General features: G+C 37.7%; 1 protein-coding gene and 2 long non-coding RNA genes across 43 annotated transcripts in view; 2 read left to right on the top strand and 1 right to left on the bottom strand.

Annotated features, from left to right (window-relative positions):
* FOXP2 (forkhead box P2) overlaps positions 1-22,044 on the top strand; it is a 549,648-nt gene that overhangs the window by 403,030 nt on the left and 124,574 nt on the right.
* On the top strand, positions 1,296-11,677 carry LOC146394999 (uncharacterized). The gene is made up of 2 exons (XR_014834227.1): positions 1,296-3,487; positions 4,936-11,677. It is a non-coding gene; the product is annotated as an uncharacterized LOC146394999 (long non-coding RNA).
* On the bottom strand, positions 11,608-21,875 carry LOC146394998 (uncharacterized). The gene is made up of 2 exons (XR_014834226.1): positions 17,580-21,875; positions 11,608-14,463 (listed from the first exon to the last, which is right to left on the bottom strand). It is a non-coding gene; the product is annotated as an uncharacterized LOC146394998 (long non-coding RNA).

The following is a 22,044-nucleotide window of genomic DNA, read 5'->3' as shown; positions in this document are numbered from 1 at the left end:
CTAAGAAATTACTTGAAGATATTTTTTTAAATGGAGACTCTTGGGGCCACCCAAGAATATTGACTTAAATCTTAGAAAATCAAAGTATTCTAAACTCTCTGGGAGATTTTTCAGCTGCTCTACAGAGTGCTGTGTAGGAACCCTGCAACTCTGCTGCACAGGAAAGCAGCTCCTTGAAATAAAAAGTACTGAGTCTGAATTCTTTTTGATGTACTATGTCATTTTTCCTCTCTGAGACCCAGCTTTCCAGCCTACGCAGTGAAACAGCTGAACTAGTGATACCTCAGTTTCCTTCCAGATTCCTCAGTCCTGTGTTTTGTTTTGCTTTTTATATATGTCCTTTTTAAAATCTGAGTTAATTAAAAAGGTCCCTGAACAGGTTTCTTGAGATATTCCTCTGTTCATTCTTTCCAAGAGCATTTCCAACAACATTGTGAGAAGTTTATTTTTACTATGATTAGTTCTCACGTAAATCTTCAATTAAAAAAAAAAAAATCTCCTTTCTGAAGTCCTCCATATATTTCTACTATGCCCAGTCGGCCTCCTGTTAGATATTAGAAACCTTTAGAAAAAGTCATTGTCTTCGAAGATATCTGTCTAGTACAGTGGCCCTTCATGCTGATCTCATTGTTCACCTACTTTTACATGTTATATGAGCAGCTGTGTCAAACTTCTTAGAGTTCCTCCAAAACTGCTGTATGTCTCCATGCAGGTGACCTTACCCTTCCCTTTTGTCAATATGCCATTCTCTGTCTTTCCATCTGGAAAACTTTTGTGATGCTTCTAAATGATCATTGTCAGGTATTCTGTGAAGACCCCTTTGAGACCCCCACCTACCATATACACACAATGTAGAATTATTTATTCCTATCTGTATATTATTTCTGTCTTATATATACTTCTATTTTTTGCATGTATCACACTGAATCATAATTACTCTAAGCTCCTTGAAGGCTGGGGCTGTCTTACTCATCTTCACACTCCCAGTGTCTGGTACATAGTACATTTTGCACAGGTATGTAGTCTGTAGACTACTGCTCATCTATAACCCTAGACTCCAGATGTGGTTTTTTTCAATTACTTGCTAGGGTATCTCAACCTAGATCAACTTGTCTCTCCCCACACTTGTTCAATGTTTTTATCACCTTTTCCTAATTCAATTCTATAGTCTAGCAGTAAACCCTTCTAATCTGTAAGGGCTATACTCCTTGGCCATATGTGAAAATCACTATTTTTCAGCATCTCCGTGTGGCACAAAAGGCTATAAATCCTCATACACCTGTTACTTTATAACCATGATTTAAACCTTACTGGTTACTGAACATGCTATTTATTTGTTCATTCATTCATAAATGTTCATAGTTTTCTTCTTACATACTAGGCACTCTGCAGGGTACCATGAAATATAAGAATTTTTGGGGAGTTCCCATCATGGCGCAGCGGAAACTAATCCGACTAGGAACCATGAGGTTGTGGGTTTGATCCCTGGCCTCACTCAGTGGGTTAAGGATCTGGCGTTGGTGTGAGCTGTGGTGTAGGTCTCATACATGGCTCAGATTCTGAGTTGCTGTGGCTTTGGTATAGGCCGGCAGCTGTAGCTCCAATTGGACCCCTAGCCTGGGAACCTCCATATGCCATAGGTGTGGCCCTGTAAAGCAAAAAAAAAAACAAAAAACAAAAAACAAAAACACAAGAAAATAACTTTTGGGAAGTTCCCATTGTCCCAATTGTGCTTCAGTGGGTTAAGAACACCACTAGTATCCATGAGGATGCGGGTTCAATCACTGGCCTCACTCAGTGCATTAAGGATAGAGTGATGTCACAAGCTGTGGCATAGGTCACAGATGCAGCTTGGACCTGCTGTTTCTGGGTTGTGGCATAGGGCAGCAGCTGCAGCTCTGATTCGACCCCCAGGCTGGGAACTTCCCTATGCCACAGGGAAGGGAAAAAGAAAAAGAACAAAATAAAGGACTTTTGACACTTATTTTTTCCTATTTCTCCATCTGTTTTGAAGGTCAGCCCTATCCTCTCTTATCTGGGTGCCAAACTTTTTTACACAAACTTCAAGACCCTTCTCCCTTGAGTCTCGTCTGACTAATAATCCCTCACTCATGTGTATTTCTAGAAGCTGTATCATACTTTTATTTCATTATTCTATATGTACTAGTTACAAAGGTAGAGTATACCATATTTTGTTAAAGTATATATTCAACTACTTCTCTAGCTAGTCTCAGACTCTAAACCCTTAGAGGTCAGAGGTCAGAGGTTATGTTTTATTTCTAATGTAATACTTGGCACACGGTAAATGCTAAATACATCTCTGCAAAATTGAATTAAGCAAATTGAATTGTTCCTTCTTGTCATAAAAAGTCAAATGTATCACTTCCGTTGAACTTGATGAGACAAGTATGAAGGTGTGGTATTTATCAGCGTCTCTGTATCTTACAGAAAGAAACATGTAAGCAGACACAAATATCATTGGAAGACCTGATTCAGACTGTGTTACCCACCCTTCTCTCAATATTACTAATATATCTTGTCTTTGCTCTAATTAGGCAGTCTGTTTGTGAATAATACTTCCACTGATTCCTTTTCCTGGGTAGATACATATAATATACTTACTGAACAATAACAGTGAATTATTTCTCCTTTTATCTTTACCAAAACATTTTCTTTCCTGATTCTGTCTTCTGATTTATGAATTTTATTAGATATAAATATGTTGCTTACAATAAGCCCTTTACCCCTTATTTAGTCTGTCTCTTTTGAACAAGATGTACTGCTTCGTTATTCTGTACTAGTCGTGCTTCTAACATCACTAAATATCAATAATGACTTTTACTAGGAAACTAGAAGGAACTAGGGAACTTAATAAAATGATATTGGAAATGTTTAGGATTACAAATGAGATGTGATTATTTCTCAAATATTATCAGGGAACTATAATTTCTACATAATTTATTGCTGTTTAATTTTTATGAACTAATTATATCTATTACTTTAGCCATGTGGATTTTGTATATTTCCACTAAAACGCTATCTAAATTTACTGTGAAGTAAATTTATCAGCTGCTCTATTGAGGGATATAGATTTATTTTTTCTTGTGAAACATGAACTCCATAGACAGGAAATCCAGATTTAACTGGTACAGTTGCTCAAGGATGACACAAAAGTCCAATGTTTCTTTCAGCTTCCTGCCCTGCCCCTGAATACCCTCTGTCTTCATGGTCACAAAAGTGTTGCCCCTCCTCTAGGCATCATATTAATGCTCCATATAGAAAAAAGGGGAAGGAAAAATAAAAATAAGTATAAGCCAGCTTAAACACTTCCATTTTAATGACAAATTTTCCTAGAAGCCCTATACACTGGATTCTCTTTCCACTTCTGTGGCCTGAACAATATCCCATGAACACTCATTGCTTCAGCTAAGTCTGTGAAGCTGATTATATTTAACCAGGTACTTTGTCAAACATTTGGGTCCTTTTGGTAGATAACTTTTGAGAAGTTTTGCCATACAGTTTTGAGATAGGCATCTTAACAACACCTGCCAATGATAGTTTACCATAGCTATTGGTACCAACTCATGGGGCCTAAGGAATCTGTGAAAAGAGGTTTTTTTATTTTATTATTGAAAAACAAACCCTTGTGTTGAGACCTGACTTTCAATAGGTTGCAGTGAGGGAACATTTCTTATATATATGGATTTTTTTTTCCATTATAGCTGGTTTACAGTGTTCTGTAAATTTTATACTGTACAGCATGGTGACCCAGTTGCACATAAATGTATACATTCTTTTTTCTCACTTTGTTATGCTCCTTCAAAAGTGACCAGACTCGTACAGCCACTATGGAGAACAGTTTGGAGATACCTTAGAAATCTATACATAGAACTTCCATATGACCCCGCAATCCCACTCTTGGGCATCTATCTGGACAAAACTCTGCTTAAAAGAGACACATGCACCCGCATGTTCATTGCAGCACTATTCACAGTAGCCAGGACATGGAAACAACCCAAATGTCCATCCACAGATGAATGGATTAGGAAGATGTGTTATATATACACAATGGAATACCTCTCAGCCATAAAAAAGAATGACATAATGCCATTTGCAGCAACATGGATGGAACTAGAAACTCATACTGAGTGAAATGAGTCAGAAAGACAAAGACAAATACCATATGATATCACTTATAACTGGAATCTAATATCCAGCACAAATGAACATCTCCACAGAAAAGAAAATCATGGACTTGGAAAATAGACTTGTGGCTGCCCGATGGGAGAGGGAGGGAGTGGGAGGGATGGGGAGCTTGGGGTTATCAGATACAACTTAGAATAGATTTAAAAGGAGATCCTGCTGAGTAGCATTGAGAACTATGTCTAGATACTCATATTGCAACAGAACAAAGGGTGGGAAAAAAATGTATACATGTAAGAGCAACTTGATCCCCAGGCTGTACAGGGGGAAAAAAATAAAATAAAATAAAATAAAATAAAATAAAATAAAATAAAAGTGACCAGACATAGTTCCCAGTGCTACACAGCAGGATCTCACTGCTAATCCATTGCAAAGGCAATAGTCTGCATCTGTTAACCCCAAGCACCCTATCCATCCCACTCCCTCACCCTCCCCCTTGTCCACCACAAGTCATTCTCCAAGTCCATGATTTCCTTTTCTGTGGAAAGGTTCATTTGTGCTGCATATTAGATTCCAGATATAAGTGATGTCATATGGTATTTGTCTTTCTCTTTCTGATTTACTTCACTCAGTGTGAGAGTCTAGTTCCATCCATGTTTCTGTAAATGGCATTATTTTGTTCTTTTTTATGGATGAGTAGTAGTCCATTGTGTATATATACCACATCTTCCTAATCCAATCATTTGTGGATGGACATTTGGGTTATTTCCATGTCTTAGCTGTGGTGAATAGTGCTGCAATGAACATGTGGGTACATGTGTCTTTTTCAAGGAAAGCTTTGTCTGGATTTCTGCTGTAAGAAAAAAGATTTGTGTGTGTGTGTCTTTTTAGGGCCACATCTATGGGATATGGAGGTTCCCAGGCTAGGGTTGTAATTGGAGCTACAGCTGCCGGTCTGCACCACAGCCATGACAACTTTGGATCCTTAATCCACTGAGCGAGGCCAGAGGTTGAACCCACGTCCTCATGGATACCACTCAGGTTCATTGACCACTGAGACATGACGGGAACTCCAAGGAAAAAAGATTTTATGACTTGAGATAGTTTAGTGACAAGAAATTCCAGAGGGCTTTTTTTTTTTCCTAGAAAATTTTAGAAAGACACAATTCTATATATTAATATGATTAAAAGTCAGTTAGTTATAGGACTTCATTCTAAGGTTTAATATTTTTAATTACAACTAACATGCTATTAAAGACTCTGTGTATGTAGGTAGAGCACAATGCAAAGTAAACCAAGCAGAGTTGATACTTTCCCTCCAGGAAATTGCTACTGAAGCTTGGCAACACTGGGGAGGCACCACAACTGAACATACATATGAGTGGAACAAACACTGAAAATTTTACGTAAGTGAAGCATATGCATATTTTGCAAGTGGAGAAACAAGTGTTTTTGAAGGATAGTGAAAAAAAAATAGTCCAGGGAAAATTTAAACAAGTCAGAAATTTTTTTTTCACTTGACTATTACCTAGTGCTAGAAAGTACAAAAACGCCCTCACTCTCATTCCAGCTACAGTGAAAATAAAAGACCTATTCCATACTTTTTCTGTATTTCCCACAGTAATTAGTATTATAGGCAGCTACTCTGAAATATAGTTACTTTGTGGGGCATCTAGAAGTTTTAAGGAAACCCTTCCTGCTCTCCCTCTCGTCTGTCACCACTGACAGATATGAGTTCCTGCTGTGTTCTAGGTGCCAGGTACTTTGCCCATGATTGGTTCTTTTACCTCCAGGTAAGCCCCCCATTTTGCCTGTGAGGACTTAGAGAGCCAGAAAATTTCAGTCACTTCCCCAAGAATCCAGGAGAAGACGGCAGTTGTGTCTGGTTCCCAGATCATTTTTTTTTTCCCACCACCCTTTATATTTGAAATGAGTGAATCATTTCTTCAGTATTTCTCAGTTTCAGGACCGGCAGAAGGACAGAATGGGCAGACGTTTCTCATTCTGTGAAAGCTGCCAGTCTGGTGGAAGGCTGCCCATCTAGTGGAAGAATGCCCATCCTGGGGAATCAGAATGGGAGGTCCCTATGCTGTGTGTGACTCTGCCCAACCAAAACAGGATTCTTCTTATGAGTATTTGCCATCACTTCATCCAGGGCTCAATGAGAATAAGAATTAGTCATCGGTTTGGATCTGCGATACTGTAAAGGCATAATAATTGTTAATAATCCCACCTTCTCTAATAGGTCTTACATGCTTTCTAGTAATTACCCAGAATAAAATTAAAATGAACAGAGTCCATCTTCTTAAAATGTGTGATTTATGGAATTAGTGAAATTGGATTTTATCTTTCAAACAAAGGAAATTGTAATGAACTTTAAAGAAATTCATAATAAATTTAGGAAGAAAGCCAAATCATTGCTTTTATTCTCCTGTAGTAAATTGTGTACATTTAAGATTTGTCTACCTATTTTTTTAATCAGCTCTTCCTGTATGTGGTTTCTTTTAGTTTTATTTCTAATATTCATTTGTAATAGACATTTTATATAATGTTAGACCGCAAAGAACAAACTACTGCCTTGTCAGTTCAGGTGGGTAAAGGGTGGACTAGGTGCAGGGCAGGACTAGGAAATATATGGTCCCTGACAGCTCACTCACCCTCAGAAGAAAGTACTCATTCCTCTGCTTCTCCAAATCTCTTTCTCCATCTCTCTTTCTTTCTTTTCCTTTCTCCCTCCCCTCTTCTCACACTCTGGCCCTCAGGCCTCATTTTGCAACCCATTTGTTAAATATTAGAACACCGACATCAATCTTTGAAATGTAGGAGTTCGATCCCTGGCCTCGTTCAGTGGGCTAAGGATCCAGCATTGCCTTGAGCTGCGATGTAGGTTACAGACACCGCTCTGATCCTGTGGTGCTGTGGCTGTGGCGTAAGATGGCAGCTGCGGCTGACTCGACCCCTATCTAGCCTGGGAACTTCCATATGCCGCATGTGCGGCCCTAAAACAAAACAAAACAATGAAATACAGAGATGCATATATGTACAGTAACAAAGACCCTTGGGTACTGGCAATGTGCGTGAAATACTGAGTTTCTGGTGAAGGATTGTTAAATGTGTTTCTCAGTGCTAAGGTGTATATCGCCATCACTAAAGAATCCAAGTAGCACTGATTCACAATGTCATGCCAAATACAAATTGTTTTAAAAGAAACGCCTGTTCTTGGACTTAGGCCTGCTTCTTAAGAACCACATCAGAAGTGAGTACTTAAGCAATTGATGTAGTTATTTATGTTACTTGGCATTTCCTTCACTGATTTCCAACACTGCTAGCCCAGATCAGAGGTTGGCTAATGTATTTTCTCCCCCACCCTCCACTTTTTGCTTACTCTTCTATTCAAGGAGATATTTAATGAAAAGAGAGTTCAGGAGTAATGTAGAAATAAATTGAAAGCCTACTTTATGGAATTTCATGTGAAACAAATAATTACCATGCTCTAGTGAAAAAAACTACAATCTAAAAAAACCTAGCAGATTTCAGAACTGGTTTACAGTATTTCCATGTATTAGAATTTACATCCTCAGTCAATCAATCCATCAAAGACACATGACTAAATGCCCTCAGTGTGTTAGACACTTTGCTAAGCAGACACCAGGTACCATAGGGGATTCAAAGATGTTCCTATCCTCAGGGAGTTGGCAATCTGGCTAGATAAAAATTCAGGATAATAACCGTTTTTCTAAGCCATTTTAAACAAAACTCAATGGTTTAAGGTTAAAAAAAAAAAAAAAACTTGCTTGACAGTTATGGCTTTTTATGGAATAAATTGGGCTTTTTTTCCCCCAAGTGTTTAGTGAATCAGCCATCACATATAGACTGAACAGAGTAAGATTTTCTTCGTGTTTGTGCCTCCTGAGGCTTTGTTTGTGGTTCTTTAAAATTTGCTTAGGACAGAGTTCCATAGTCTAAGAGGGATACTGAAGTGTGGAAACAAGTCTAAAGCTAACAAGTAATATGATAGAGGTGGTTAAAGGGAGAATGGGAAAGCCAATCACAAAGAGGGCTTAACCCAGATTGAAAAGCAGAAAAGGGGAAAGAATGTTTTAATAATTTCACCTTCAAAAGAAATCATCATGCCAAGGTAGTAGGCATTTGTTTTTTTCCATATTTCTGATACGAAGGCAAAAATGTAAATTATCTGTTTTAAGAAGACTAACAAGAGTACTTAAATGCTGAATCTTCATGTCATAGGTTTTTAAGAGTTAATGTTTGCAAGTAGCCTTATTCTGAGGGATTATCAAAGCAATGTGTGCTAGCAAAAATAATTCAGGCAACACAGAAAAATATGAAGGACTAAAATCCACCGAAATTCCAACCTCTCAGTGATGTTAATACAAATGTATATGTGTTTGCCAGCATTATATGCGTGTATCCATGTGGCATCATCATACTAATCTAGAAATAAATGCAGTTTTATATTTTGTAGTTTCTTTTTAAACATAAGATTCATTTGTATATTCAGTCCTTGGAGTATAGCTTGGTTCAGGACCATAGGAAAGCATGAATAAATATGTTTGTAAATGACCTGTCATTGTCTGCTTTATGCTTTGCTGTAAAGGAAATAGACCCGGCTCTGTGGTTATGGGAGAAGCTCTAGGTTCCAGGATTAACTCTAGCACTCACTCACTCTAGGACTTTGGGGGGGGCGGTTCGGTAGTAGAGCTTCATTTCCCTTTTCTGTCACCTGAGAGGATTTGACTCAGCCTCTAGCTCTCAAAATTTATGATCCTAATGTTTTAATTTTAGCAGATGTATATACATTTATAGTATACCTATACTATACCTATAGTATACCTTTTTATAGCATACCTGTAGCATACCTTTATAGCAGCTTACATTTACCAAAAAATTAACCTTCTATACTACATGTCAAAAAGCTTTTAACTTTGATAATGAGTTAGTTTTTAACCTTAGTAGCAAAAAATAAAAATAAGATTGTTTTAAAATTTGGAAAAGTAGTACTCATTTACTTAGGTTAAAATATTCTGATATTCAGAGAAACGGTGAAACTTGTTGTCGGAACATCACGCAATGTGCGTATTCATCACATACAAATATAGTTTCCATTCCATTATGTTCTACATGCCCCATGACATGCCAGCTTCTCTGTTAAGAGTACTTTTCCCTTGTGCTCAATTGTATATCTCGAAGGTTTCTAATGAAGAAAAATAAAATAAGGAATATTTAGAAATATAATTATATAGAGGTCACGACTGTGAAAATTGCTTCTCTCACAATCACTATAACTTGGCTTTATTGTCTAAATTATGTAGTAATAAAAATTATTTTTATATTCTCAGTAACTAGTCTTGGTTCTTAGTAAGAATTTGCAATCTATTTATCTAAATAGAAAATATTTCTCTTTTATAGTGGTCACTTTTGAAACAGTGTTTTCTAGTGTATTTGAAGGTGTGAGTTGATATATTTCAGATACTGTCAAGTTGGAAAAAAAAAGCGTTAAACTCTTTCATTAGTAAAAATGTTTGCTGTTATTTATTTACCGTAATAGTTATTATTCATTCAAATCAGTGTCCATGAGTTGTGGGAAGGAGTATAGAGCTGGGGTCCGAATACCTGAACATTGCATTGTGAGAATTTGTGCAAATCACAAAATTCTTCTGACTCTCAGTTTTCTCTTATATATGGTGAGGCTTGCTAAATAATGTGCATGAAAATGTAATAGAAAGGTAAGCTGCAATTAATTTCTTTCGTATAGAATGAAAGCACTTTAAAAACAAAATTCTGAATGAAATACTGAACCAAGAATTCATCCAATCAGTGTTTACCTCTTCAGATGTCAACAGCATATAAATACACAGATAGGTTTTGTTGATTGCTCCCGTTCATTACCATGAATGTTCTCATTCATTTTTCAGAAATAAATAGCATCTTCAGAAAGCTCTAGCTTCATTTCCCATTCATAACGGAAGATTAGAGAGAGATAGCTTTGTTGACAGATTACTTGGGTGTTTTATATTTCACCAGTTGGAATCTAGCTGAATGATTTATATACATGAAGTAGAAGAATATGTAATAGTAATAAACTGACTTCCTTTTTGATTGCACTGAGCATGTAGATGCCCACAAACACGAGCTGGATCCTTTAAATGATGAAAGTAAATTTCTGCTTGTTAACTTCTGGTATATGATTGTTAAAACATAAATAGGACCCAGTCATCTGAGCTACGAACACACTTCTAGATTATTTGCAGATTTTGTGTGGTTATTAATCTGTTTGCTCTTGATTCTTTGATTCTATTTCTTATTGAAGTTTTCTAGCTATATTTTCATTATTCCTTTTAATCTTTTCCCATGCAAATACATATTCTTTAAGAAAAATAACTCCAGAGATAAAAATCAGTATTATCATATATCAGTAACACAGGAGGCCAAAATGTGAGCGATAGCATTATCCGATGTTATACTTATTCCACTAATGAATAGTAATGAAATAAATATTAAGGATTCTACAAAACTTTTACCAATTTTTAAAAGTCCAGAAACATATAAAAAAATCTTCAAAAAATTAAGTACATGCATTATTGTTTGAAACAAACACATACCCACTGAGATCAGTGTGATATGATTTGTCCTGCAGCTGCTTCAAATTAAGAACAGGTGTGGGAGACAGATTATGCAAATACTCATATTAATGTAATTGTCAAATTGGTGTGTTTACCATTGTGCTTTTAAAGAGTAGACTGTACTCCTATTTTATATGTAAATTAGCTTCATCCTTGAGAGCAGCTATTGGGTAATGGAAACTTGGTCCTGGCTTAGAAATGAATAATTTCTAATAGACAGTAACACAGTTCTACAATTTGACATTTTCTTTCCTAGCAAACTCTTTCACACATTAAAAAATGGCAGTTGTGTATTACTTTTGGTTCATATATAGTCATGGTGGTTTTGTTTAAGGTTGAGTTTGTTCTGGCACTAGGCTACTGTTTTCTTATTGTGATGTGTACTGATTACTATGAAAGCTTTCGATCTGCTTCCATCTTTTCTAACTCAGAACTCAGCTCTCCATCTTTAAAGATCTAAACTCCCAAGGAATATGTTCTTTGGGAAAATTGCAGTATATTTTAATAGTAGTCTTACCCCATAGAATCTAGTACCTTCAATTTTATTTTAATATTTAAAAAAATGTTTAAACACAAATTTTGGTATTCTAAACCATGTTTTCTGAATACAGAGCTTCCTTTTACTACTGGTTCGTTCATGTATCTGTGTAAGCTTTTGTACTTGCCCAATGTCATGACACAGACATGCCCAAAAAAGGGCTTTATCTTAGTCCCTAGCTGGTCTCCTCTGCATCTTAGTGACACGTGTGTTGGCCATTATATCTAAATACGATGTAAATGACTAGGCCACTGAAAAGGACGGCTGAGGAGTCAACCAGAGATGTTAGAGAAACCACATTTCTCACGTTCCCATTCTTTTCCAGTGCCTCTTTCTCTAAAAAAAAAAAAGAAAAGGAAAGTCCTAAGGCGTTTATGTTTTAATTTCACTTGGCCAGCACATATTCAGGGCTTACTTTGTATACCTGGTAATGTATTTATGCTTAAACTTTATTTCACAGAATAGGAAACCACTTAAAAAGGTTACATTACATTATCTAAAGTCATGTAGCTGCTGGTTGGAGCTAGGATGTGTATTCAAGTCAGTCTGATTACCATTCTTGGTCCTTTTACCTTGCCATTAATTACTGATAGCTTACAGCCTCTGAATTGCTCTTTAAAATATCTCCAATTTTGAGTTTTTGGAAAACATGATCAAAATAAGGGGGCTGATGAATTATTAAATGTGAAAAGTGCCTTCTCTTAAAAGCCTTCACGGTGTCAAATCTGGATCAATTTGTGGTTCAGATAAAACTGTGGTGCTGAAGGGAAGGGATTGGAGGGATGAGATTGGAGGGATGGGTGGGGGTGGAGTCTCCATCACCAGTCCTCCTAGGGGGATTCTGACACTGACTTCCCTTGTTCCTTCGTCTCCTGTACCCCATCATCTCCACCTGTTGGGAAGCACAGTTGAGAAGGCAATGGGACTTGGTAATGAAGTTAGATGTTTACCCAAGAATGTGTGAAATAATCTTTTGATATGGCAAAAAAAAAATGTGAGTGGCAGTCCTGGATCCCTACGGGAGGTTTTCTTAGCATCATGAGTGTTAATGTCAAATGGTAAGAGATTTTCTGTTGGAAAAAGTGTTACTTTTTAATAATGGGGCTTCTTCCTTCAGGTTTTCTCTCTACCTCACATCATAGTCAGGAGGGGAAAAAGGCTGATGGGGGGCAAATCAAAATCAGAGATACCAACAGGATAAGCTTCTGTGTGTGCAGCTTGCAGTCTCTATTCCTTGTTAAAGCGTCTATCATTTATCATTATTGGCAAGAAAGGGAGCTGCAACTGAGACCAACACTGGATAAAAAGTAGCTGATCCAAGGGCTGCTGCTGCTTGCCCTGCAGGGATCAGAAAAGGAGCTGCCACATCCTTCAGTCACCTCTTAAATTCCTAGGGGTGACCATGATCTGATTGCTCCCCCCTAAGGAGTAAAGCATGCAGTAAAAGAGATGCTGGTACTTTCTGAATTTGGACGGATGAAAGTAGGATACTGTGTTCTGTTTTGATACAGAATACATATGGAAGTGACTCCTCATGCTTCATTCATTGGTTCAAGCCCTAGTCTGAAAATGCACTCTCTTGAGAAAGATTGCCCAAAGGTAGGTGAAGGTCTTGATCAATCCACAAACTCCAAGAACATCTAGGGTTAGTGCCTCTGTAAAGTTGCAGTGTCTTGTGTAAGTGAAGCGCTGAATGCTTCCTTTTGGTCATACCACTCACTGCTTTTGATATTTCTAATAAAGGTGGTGTCAGATGCATTTTAGATATACTTCGAATAGGAGTTTCTTGCTTAAACTTTGATGCTTCACAGTATATTGCTATAAGACCATCAATGAAGTGAGATTTCTACTAACAAAATATTAATAACTTTATAGGTATTTTATTGTTTTTTAAAGAAAAGAAGACCCTAAAATAAGTGGAAAGCTATACAGTATGCCTAATCTGTTACTGTTTTATTCCACATATTATTTTGTAGTAATTTTATTTTTTTCTACAATTGATACTAATACATAAAAATGCAATTTTTACATTGAGCAAGGAAAGCTTTTGCTTGAAAAAATGCTGAATCCCTACCCTGAATCCTTGGGCTCTAACCCTATATCCATACATTCCTAGACAATGCCTCAAGTTAAAAAAAACAAAGGTTTATTCTGTGCTCAGTGTCTGAGTTGAAATATTCAGAAGATAGACTTACTCAGAGATTGGAAGCTGGTTTAATACATTGTGCCAGCCATCCTGAAAGCCATTTCAATAGACTTTGTACCCTGGCATTTGTTTTAGAAATAATTGCATGCAAATGTAGTTTAACATCTGTACTATGTCTCTTAATCCTAACCAGGCATTTTCCATTAGATGTAGTCTGAAAATCACATTAAGAAAAATATATCATCTGTGAAATTATATTCTGAATGCCCCAAATAGCAAAGAAAGGGGGCAGTATCCAGTTAAATCTAATGCAAATCATTCTTTTTTTTTCTGAATCCCAAATTTTAAAATGTTCATTTCATTTCTCTTATTGCTGCATTATAAAATTGAACTGAGATCTTGTGTTTTCTAAATTTTTCAATTTAGTTTGCCACAACACTTTCTTGAAGATGAAAATATATTGCTATGTAAAATTATTTTCTTAATTTTTGCCTGGTAATACAAAATGTAAGTTAAATTATTTTTATACCTTGTTAGGGATACAATTCAGATAAATTAAATTTTAGGATACTGTATTCTTACAAGCAGAATTTTCCAAGTGGAGTTTGATACCGAACTGACTTTATACTATAATTTACTAGTGTACTTAAAAAATAGGGGAAGAATATTAAAGAATAAAATTCATGTAAAATCCTAAGAAACCAATCAACTGGAAGAAAGAGGAGGGGGAATTCCTGGGAAAATAGTTATTTCTTGTTATCATTGAGATTTAAAAGAGTACCTTGTGCCCTTCTGCATTGGTCACAGTTAACTAATGCGGGATTGTAGTAATATGGCTTTAAATACCTCAGAAATGCTTTTTATGGATTTGACCCTTCAATTATGGGAAAGGCATGTGGTGTACACATGTAATGATGAGAAATTTGAAACATATAAAGTCCACCTTGCTGATTGTCTTTTTTTTTTTTTTTTTTTTGCTTTTTTTAGGGCCAAACCTGCAGCTTATGGAGGTTCCCAGGCTAGGGGTCAAATCGGATCTACAGCTGCCAGGATATGCCACAGCCACAGCCACGCTCTATCTGAGCCACATCTGCGACCTACACCACAGTTCACGGTAACGCTGGATCCTTAACCCACTGAGCAGGGCCAGGGATCGAATCTCATGGTTACTAGTCGGATTGTTTCCACTGCACCACAGCGGGAACTCCACTTTGCTGATTGTCTTTCTGTCTCTATCCCCGCTACTCGCCCTTCCCTAGCACTTTCTTTTCTGGCCTTGCTGGACTGTCAGTGTTTCTGTGAATGAACTGTACCTTCAAGCCTTCGTAAAGGCGGCTTCTTTGGTCTTGTAAGATTCCCAGCTCCACCCACCACACACTCATTTGATGCTGATGTCCATTTTTTATCACCTACTGTGAGATCCTTTTCCTGCTATGTAATACCCCTCCTCTCTGCTCCATAGAACCGTGCACACCTGTCATTGCACTTACCATGATGCCCATCGCCAGTAGTTTGTCTTCCCAAGTTGTCTACAAACTCTCTGGGTTAGGGACTCCTCCTTCACCTTGTGTCCCAATTCTTAAGCTAGTAAGTAACTTTCTGTAGTATCCTGCAGAAGTGAGAGAGGCCTCCCCCTCCCCGCATCCCAAATTTAGTTTAGATATTGAAGCTTGAGGACGCACCAAACACCAAGAGAATTTGCAAGAAATACTATTTGCAAGAGACTCCTGGGGAGAACCTTTGGAGCACAAGTGGATCCAGGCTGACTTGGGACAGGAGAGGGAGTGTACTGGATCTTCATAATGGCTTTGATGTGGGCTTGGGGAGTGGGGAGAATATCTATTCAGCAAGTTTTTGTTTGTTTGTTTGTTTGTTTTCTTTTGGTTTTTTGTCTTTTTAAGGCCATACCTGTAGCATATGGAAGTTCCCAAGCTAGGGATCAAATCAGAGCTGCAGCTGCCGGCCAACACCATAGCCACAGCAATACCAGATCCAAGTCGTGTCTGTGACCGACATCACAGCCCATGGCAACACTGGATCCTTAACCCACTGAGCAAGGCCAGGGATCGAACCTGCATCCTCATGGATACCAGTCAGTTTGTTACTGCTGAGCCACGACGGGCATTCCCAGCAGGTCTTTTAAATTTCCCCCCAGTGGTGAAGGAGGAGGCGCATGCACAAGCTTTTTGTCCAGATGTGGGGCCAAGGGGGGAAGGGAGGTTGAAGCTTAAAAAGAAGTCAGCAGTCAAAATGAAACATGGAGTCTGACCCTTTATGGTAAGTGACACTGAAGAGATGGTCGTTAAATCTGTGGTGAACAAAATACTGACAAACTACAGCCTCCATATTGCCAAAAAAAAAAAAAAACGTATTCAAGCTCTTTATGTCCTGTGCATCATCCACTGATCGGTACTTTCTCATTTCATAAAGAAAGTGGTCTCTAACCTTATATTACCTTACCTAACCTCTTTAAGACAACCAGAGGCAACCTCTTTAAGGCAACAAGGCAAATGTTTCTTTTGACTACAACATAGAAAAGAGCAGAAAACTAAAAGCTATATTTCTTATGTGTCTTATGTGAGCATAAGCTACTCTCCCTTGCCCAGTATACCCAGTGGTGGAGGAAGTCCCATGCATAGAATCTGTCAGTTTTATCTATTAAATAATTATTGTATAATTTAAAAGTTTACCTTCCATTCTCCAGATCATGAGAAATCACCTCCCTTATTTTGTCCCTGGAAGAGCTTAAAATGTGCTCTTGAACAAAGCAAACAAGCATAGAACAAGTAAGCAAAAATAGACTATTCTACCAGTACTCAGCAGGATTATCTCATGCCAGAAGTGTCTGTTGACTGCTGTCTTCTTTCTCTCTTAAAATGTAATAACTGCATCGCTTGTGGGAGCACTATGGGCATCTTGTGTTTTTCAATGACTTTAGGAGCATGAGAGATACTTGATTAGCATCCCTGGAGAGTCAAGTTGTCTGTGTAGTCAGTGAACAGGTATAGGTCTTATCCTTTTCACAGACAGCAGCCAGGTCATCTGCCCCATCCTTGAGCTCAGCCTCACCTCTGCAGACAGCTGGGCTCTGTGGATGAGAGGTGTCCATAACTTTTCTATTCTTGGCTCCTCTGCTGAGGCTTCTAACAAGGGTGCCAATTAGTGCCAGTTATGATGGCAGCTTTCTGAGGTGAATAAGAAGGGGTTTGATGAAAAACAAGGCGAAAAATCTGACTTCAACACTGTTCTATTCTGAAATCTTTGTTAATTCTTCAGTACTTTTAAGCTGTGAAATGGGGGTCGGATCTTATTTTTGGAATGTCAGTGGATTTAATTGATTAAGTACTTACAAATCTCAAATCCTCCAGATATGTGGTATCTGGATTGAGACAATAGCCATCACTAACTGTTCCTTGTTAATGTTTACCTACCCTTTCTTTTTTGAAGAAAATAAAAAATTAATTTAGAGTCTGTTGAACAAGGAAAAACAAATGAATATATAATCTTAAATTATAATAAAAATTAAAAGACTATGCCCTCAATAATCAATACATTAAAAAACTGTGTACGGCTGTTGATATTTTTGATTTAAACTAATGTTTTATTTTACTATTTTTACCTATTTAACTGTGCTTTGCCGAATATAGTCTGATTACACAAGCTGACAGCTTAGGGAGAGGAAGGGATGTATTTATAAAGCTGACATAATATCAGCAATTTGTGGTTACTTCATTTGATTTTGCAAACAGTAACATATGTGGTGGCCAAGATCTTGACTTTCAGCTTCATCTTTTTTCCCTAAGGATAGATAAAAACCTAAAATTTGCTCCCAAACTTAAAATCTATCAAAGTTTCTAATTTTGACAATGAAATCATTGATTGAAATATTTTAAAGTATTCTCTTGGAGTTCCCGTCGTGGCTCAGTGGTTAATGAATCCGAGGAGGAACCGTGAGGTTGCGGGTTCGATCCCTGACCTTGCTCAGTGGGTTAAGGAGCCGGCGTTGCTGTGAGCTGTGGTGTAGGTCACAGATGTGGCTCAGATCGCGCGTTGCTGTGGCTCTGGTGTAGGCCAGCGGCTACAGATCCCATTAGACCCCTAGCCTGGGAACCTCCATATGCCGTGGGAGCAGCCCTAGAAAAGGCAAAAAGACAGACAAAAAAAAGAAAGAAATATTTTAAAGTATTCTCGTTAGCATATGTCTCTGGTTTCACATCACAGAAATACACATAAAATTTTAAAAAGTGAGATCTTTCAAAGTTTCAAAGTTGCTCACAGAAGACAAGGAAAAACTAAACAAATATCTGGTCACAGAAAGGACAAGAAACAGAGCAAGATCATTGGGCAGGTTTTTTCGGGTCCCACCATTAGGTTGGATGAATCCCTGTTTATTATTCTCAAGAATCACTTACTGGAAGAGGGAATCTGATTGGCATGTTTGTGTCACCCACCTACCCTTAGAGGCTGGGGTGCGGAATGGGGATGGCCCCTCAAGAAAAGCTTCGGTATTATTAGCAAAAAGAGGAACAGATGCCACGTAGGCAAAATCAAGAGATTTCCTCTGAAGTAACTGGGCTGGTTTGCTGCAATATTGTAGCATGGTCTTGACAAGAGTTTTGGTTTTTTTGTTTTTTTTCTTCCTTTTTTTTTTAACCCCAAGAATTCTATTCTTTCAGCAGAAAGGGAACATAAGACAATAGAGAACTAAAAGAAATAACGCCTAACACTGAGCAACACATTTGTACATGAAGATTCACTAACATACAATTATACTAAAGATTACATAAAAATCAAGTTTATTTTAATTGAGTTGGCTTTTTGTTTAAATAAATACTATCTTAACTACATCTTAATTTAAATATTTATTTTATGAATGAAATAGTAACCCCTAATTTAATTTCATAAATTTAGATGTTCATATTGAATTTGTCACCAGTGAATGATACAATTTGGCATGGTTACCAAGGAACAGAAGTATACGATTTTAAAAAAATGTGTACTGGTCTATAAAAAAAACAAGCATAAAATTATAAACTTTTAATAATACCTTCAACAATATTCTCTATGTTCTTGGACCACATTTTAAAAATCAATTTGAGGAGTTCTCTTCATGGCTCCGCAGTTAATGAACCCAGCTAGGATCTATGAGGACGCGAGTTCAATCCCTGGCCTTGCTCAGTGGCTTAAGGATGTGGCATTGCCGTGAGCTGTGTTGTGGGTTGCTGATGCGGCTCGGATCCCGAGTTACTGTAGCTGTGGTGTGGGCCAGCAGCTGTAGCTCCAATTCAACCCGTAGCCTGGGAACTTCTGTATGCTGTGGGTGCAGCCCTAAAAAGCAAACATATAAGTAAATATCAATTTGAAATGATAGACCTGAAGAACCCCATTCTGATCATAAGTATTCTTCCTTGTCATTCCTTCCACACCACCAGCATGTCTAGCAACCTACGGGTCTCCCTGATCCACCTCTACCCCTTGATGAATGATGACATTAAAGACACTCGCACTGTTTCGTATTGTTCTCTCAGACCTCACTCTCCATTTCTTGCCTACTCCCAAGAAAGCTACTGAATTGAATATTCCTACAGAAAATCATATCAAGCGGCATTGAGTCTGCAACTTCAGCTTAGCCTTCATCACTGTTTAGCAACCATTTCACCTGTTTCTAAACTCCTTACTCTTCCTCTCCCCACACCAGTTCCCTGCATTCGCTGCCCTCTTGAAGCTCCTACATCCTACACCAAACCCTTCTGCTCAGTGACTTCATTTCCTACTTTGAAGAGAAAACTTAGAGGCCATGAGGCAAGAATTCCCTCTGCCTCTCATCTCCACTCCTGAAACCCATTCACTTTGGCACCTCTTGTTATGCCTTTTGTGTCCCAGTGAGATCCTCTCTCCCAAGACTTTCGTCTCTTTCTATGCGTGATACCTGCCCCTGCCCAGCCCTTCCTACCACCTTGTCTCATCAGCTTCACAACTGCTTTCCTATATCTTTAGTCTCTCATTTCTCTGTGAGTTGTCCTGTCTTTAAAAACAAAACACTCACAAAACAAAATCTTATATTATTAACCTTTGTTTTACGTCAGGCAATCTTCTTAGCCCTCCCCTTTTCTTTATCATCAAACTTTTGGAAAGGATTGTTTACCCTTCAACTTCCATTCCATTCCATGACATAACATCAGTTTAGCATAACATAGTTTGGTTTCTGTCCCCATTGCGTTCTGAAATCATTCTTTTGACTATCACTGACAACCTCAGGAAGTTTTTCTATTCAGTTACTCTCTCAGTGGTGCTAAACGCTGGCTGTACATGAGCATTACCCGAGGTGCCTGAGCTCCACCGAATCAGAAGCACCGGGCGTTGGAGGCCAGCATTAGAACTTACTCAAAGCTCTTCAGGTGATCCCACCACTTGGCACAGGTTGGGAATCACTCCTTTAGATGATCTCAGTGACAGAACTTATCCACTTTATGTGGTGGTGATCTCAGATTTTTATATATCTTGCCTTCTCTCCTGAACTTAAAGCTTATACTATACTTAGATGCTTGCTAGAAACAACTATCTGGATGTTTTGCAGCCACCTCAAATGTAATATTCTCAAATGAAACACATTCTCTTTTAGTCCTTTTTTTTTTTTTTTCTTTTAGAATCCTCTTACCTTGCTATGACATCCCAGTTTACTTCTGGTGTTCCTTCTCCTTCAGTGGTTCACGCTGTCACTCAGGGAGTCTTCAAGTCCTTAGATGTTAGCTTTTCTTCAAATTGAGTATCCTTTTCTCATTTTCACTGCTATTGATTCAGCCTATACTATAGTTAACGCCGGTGAAACTTTGGGCATCCATGGCTACCAGCTACCACTTTCTCCCAATTCCAGTTAAAACCTACACCCTCTTGCTTTTCTCCTTAAAGAAAATCTGCTATCCCCCTTTGAGTTGGGGCATGATAGAAATTCCCTTTGTCTGATGTGCAGAACTTTGCATAGTCCCAGCTTTCCGGTCTTATCTCTCATCCCTTTCCCATCAATACCACATTCCTTCCATCCCCATTTGATCACATTCCTCAAGCACAATTCTACATCTTTTGGATTTTCTCTTTCTTCCTTCCCACTGCTGTATTTTTCAATTAACAAATTCCTATTCATTTTTAATATGTTCTTCTAATATGATGGAACTGTACTTTTTATCTCTTCAATACTATACTTCTCTCTAATGTTGGGTCTCAACCTAGGATCCATTGATAGAGTTCAGGAGTTCTGTGAACATAAATGGAGGAAAAAGAGTATTCTCATTTACATTTCTAATTAAAACATATTTTTTTTTCTATTTTGAATATAGGTAACAAACCACAGTGGTACTAGCCGTGTCTCTGACATTGTCATCAATAAAAATTATAGTTGCATTCATATCACATTAAAGTTGGCCAAAATATCTAGAAATATTATTTATGCTTAAATAAAAAATTATAGTGGTTATTAAACCTGTCTCTGTGTCATTTATTTAATGCATTAATAAAGAAGCACTTTTATTAATATTTCACAAATGTGACTTTTTCCATATTTTGAAAATTGAGTTTCAGTATAACTGATTTCCTAACTTCTCATATTTTATTTTATGAAATTATTTTTTTTTCCCTGAGCAGACTATTCTTGACCTAGAGAGTGCCAAAGAGGTTCAAGATACAAATGACACTTACTTAGCTGTATCCTGGTTTCCAAGGCTGTTCTTCTCACTCTCCTCTGGGCTCTAGGGACAATTTTCATTCATTTTTCTATCCATATGGCTAATATAGTTTATAATACACAGTAGGTGCTGAAAAAGTATTGACTAATAGAATTAAAGAATGAAAGCTTACCTGTTACACAAATATCCTGAACACAGAAGACAACATTTCTCAAAGTATAATCATAGAAGTGCTGAATCAAAACCACCAGGCGCTTGTTAAAATGCATATTCACTCCAAGATATTTTGAATCTGAATCCCTGGAAATATAGCCTTGAATTTTCAATTATAGCAGTTTATCCAGCCATTCTTTTGCAGGTTAAAGTTTGAGAACTTGCTACAGTTGGATATGTGATGCACAGCAGCCTTAAAAAATAAATAAAAGCACAACCTTTTGTAAATAATTCCAGCTCCCTAGCTTTATGTTCCTTCTCCACAAAGTGATTCTTTAATGACTGCACATATTCCCTTCAATATCCTATAGGTTCTGTAGTTAGTGCCACAGAAGTGGGCTTGCTGCTTTTTCAGAATGAAGAATGAAGAGTCTTGGGGTGTGTGCTTTTATTCATTTGGTCTTCTGGGCTACATGGTCCCCCCACTTTTCATTGACTGACCCAAATAGTATACCACCTGCTTCAAACAATATACACCTCCACTGATCTTATGAAATATGCAAACAATATACACCTCCACTGATCTTATGAAATATGCACAGTATTTTTCAGCCGTCAGTCCTCTTTTCTTCACGCCCCTCTATCAGGGCAAGGCAGCTTTTAAACTTTTTCAGAGATGGGCTGGGGATGGATGAAGTCATTTGAAATTGCAAAGTCCCCATATATCATCTTGGTACAACTCTG

The sequence above is a fragment of the Sus scrofa genome, chromosome 18, assembly GCF_054392235.1.
Source record: "Sus scrofa isolate SSC_HxYL_T2T_F1_AM1 chromosome 18, Sscrofa_HxYL_maternal_Yorkshire_Landrace_v2.0, whole genome shotgun sequence".
NCBI classification, from domain to species: domain Eukaryota; kingdom Metazoa; phylum Chordata; class Mammalia; order Artiodactyla; family Suidae; genus Sus; species Sus scrofa.
This window is presented reverse-complemented; position numbering and strand designations above follow the sequence as displayed.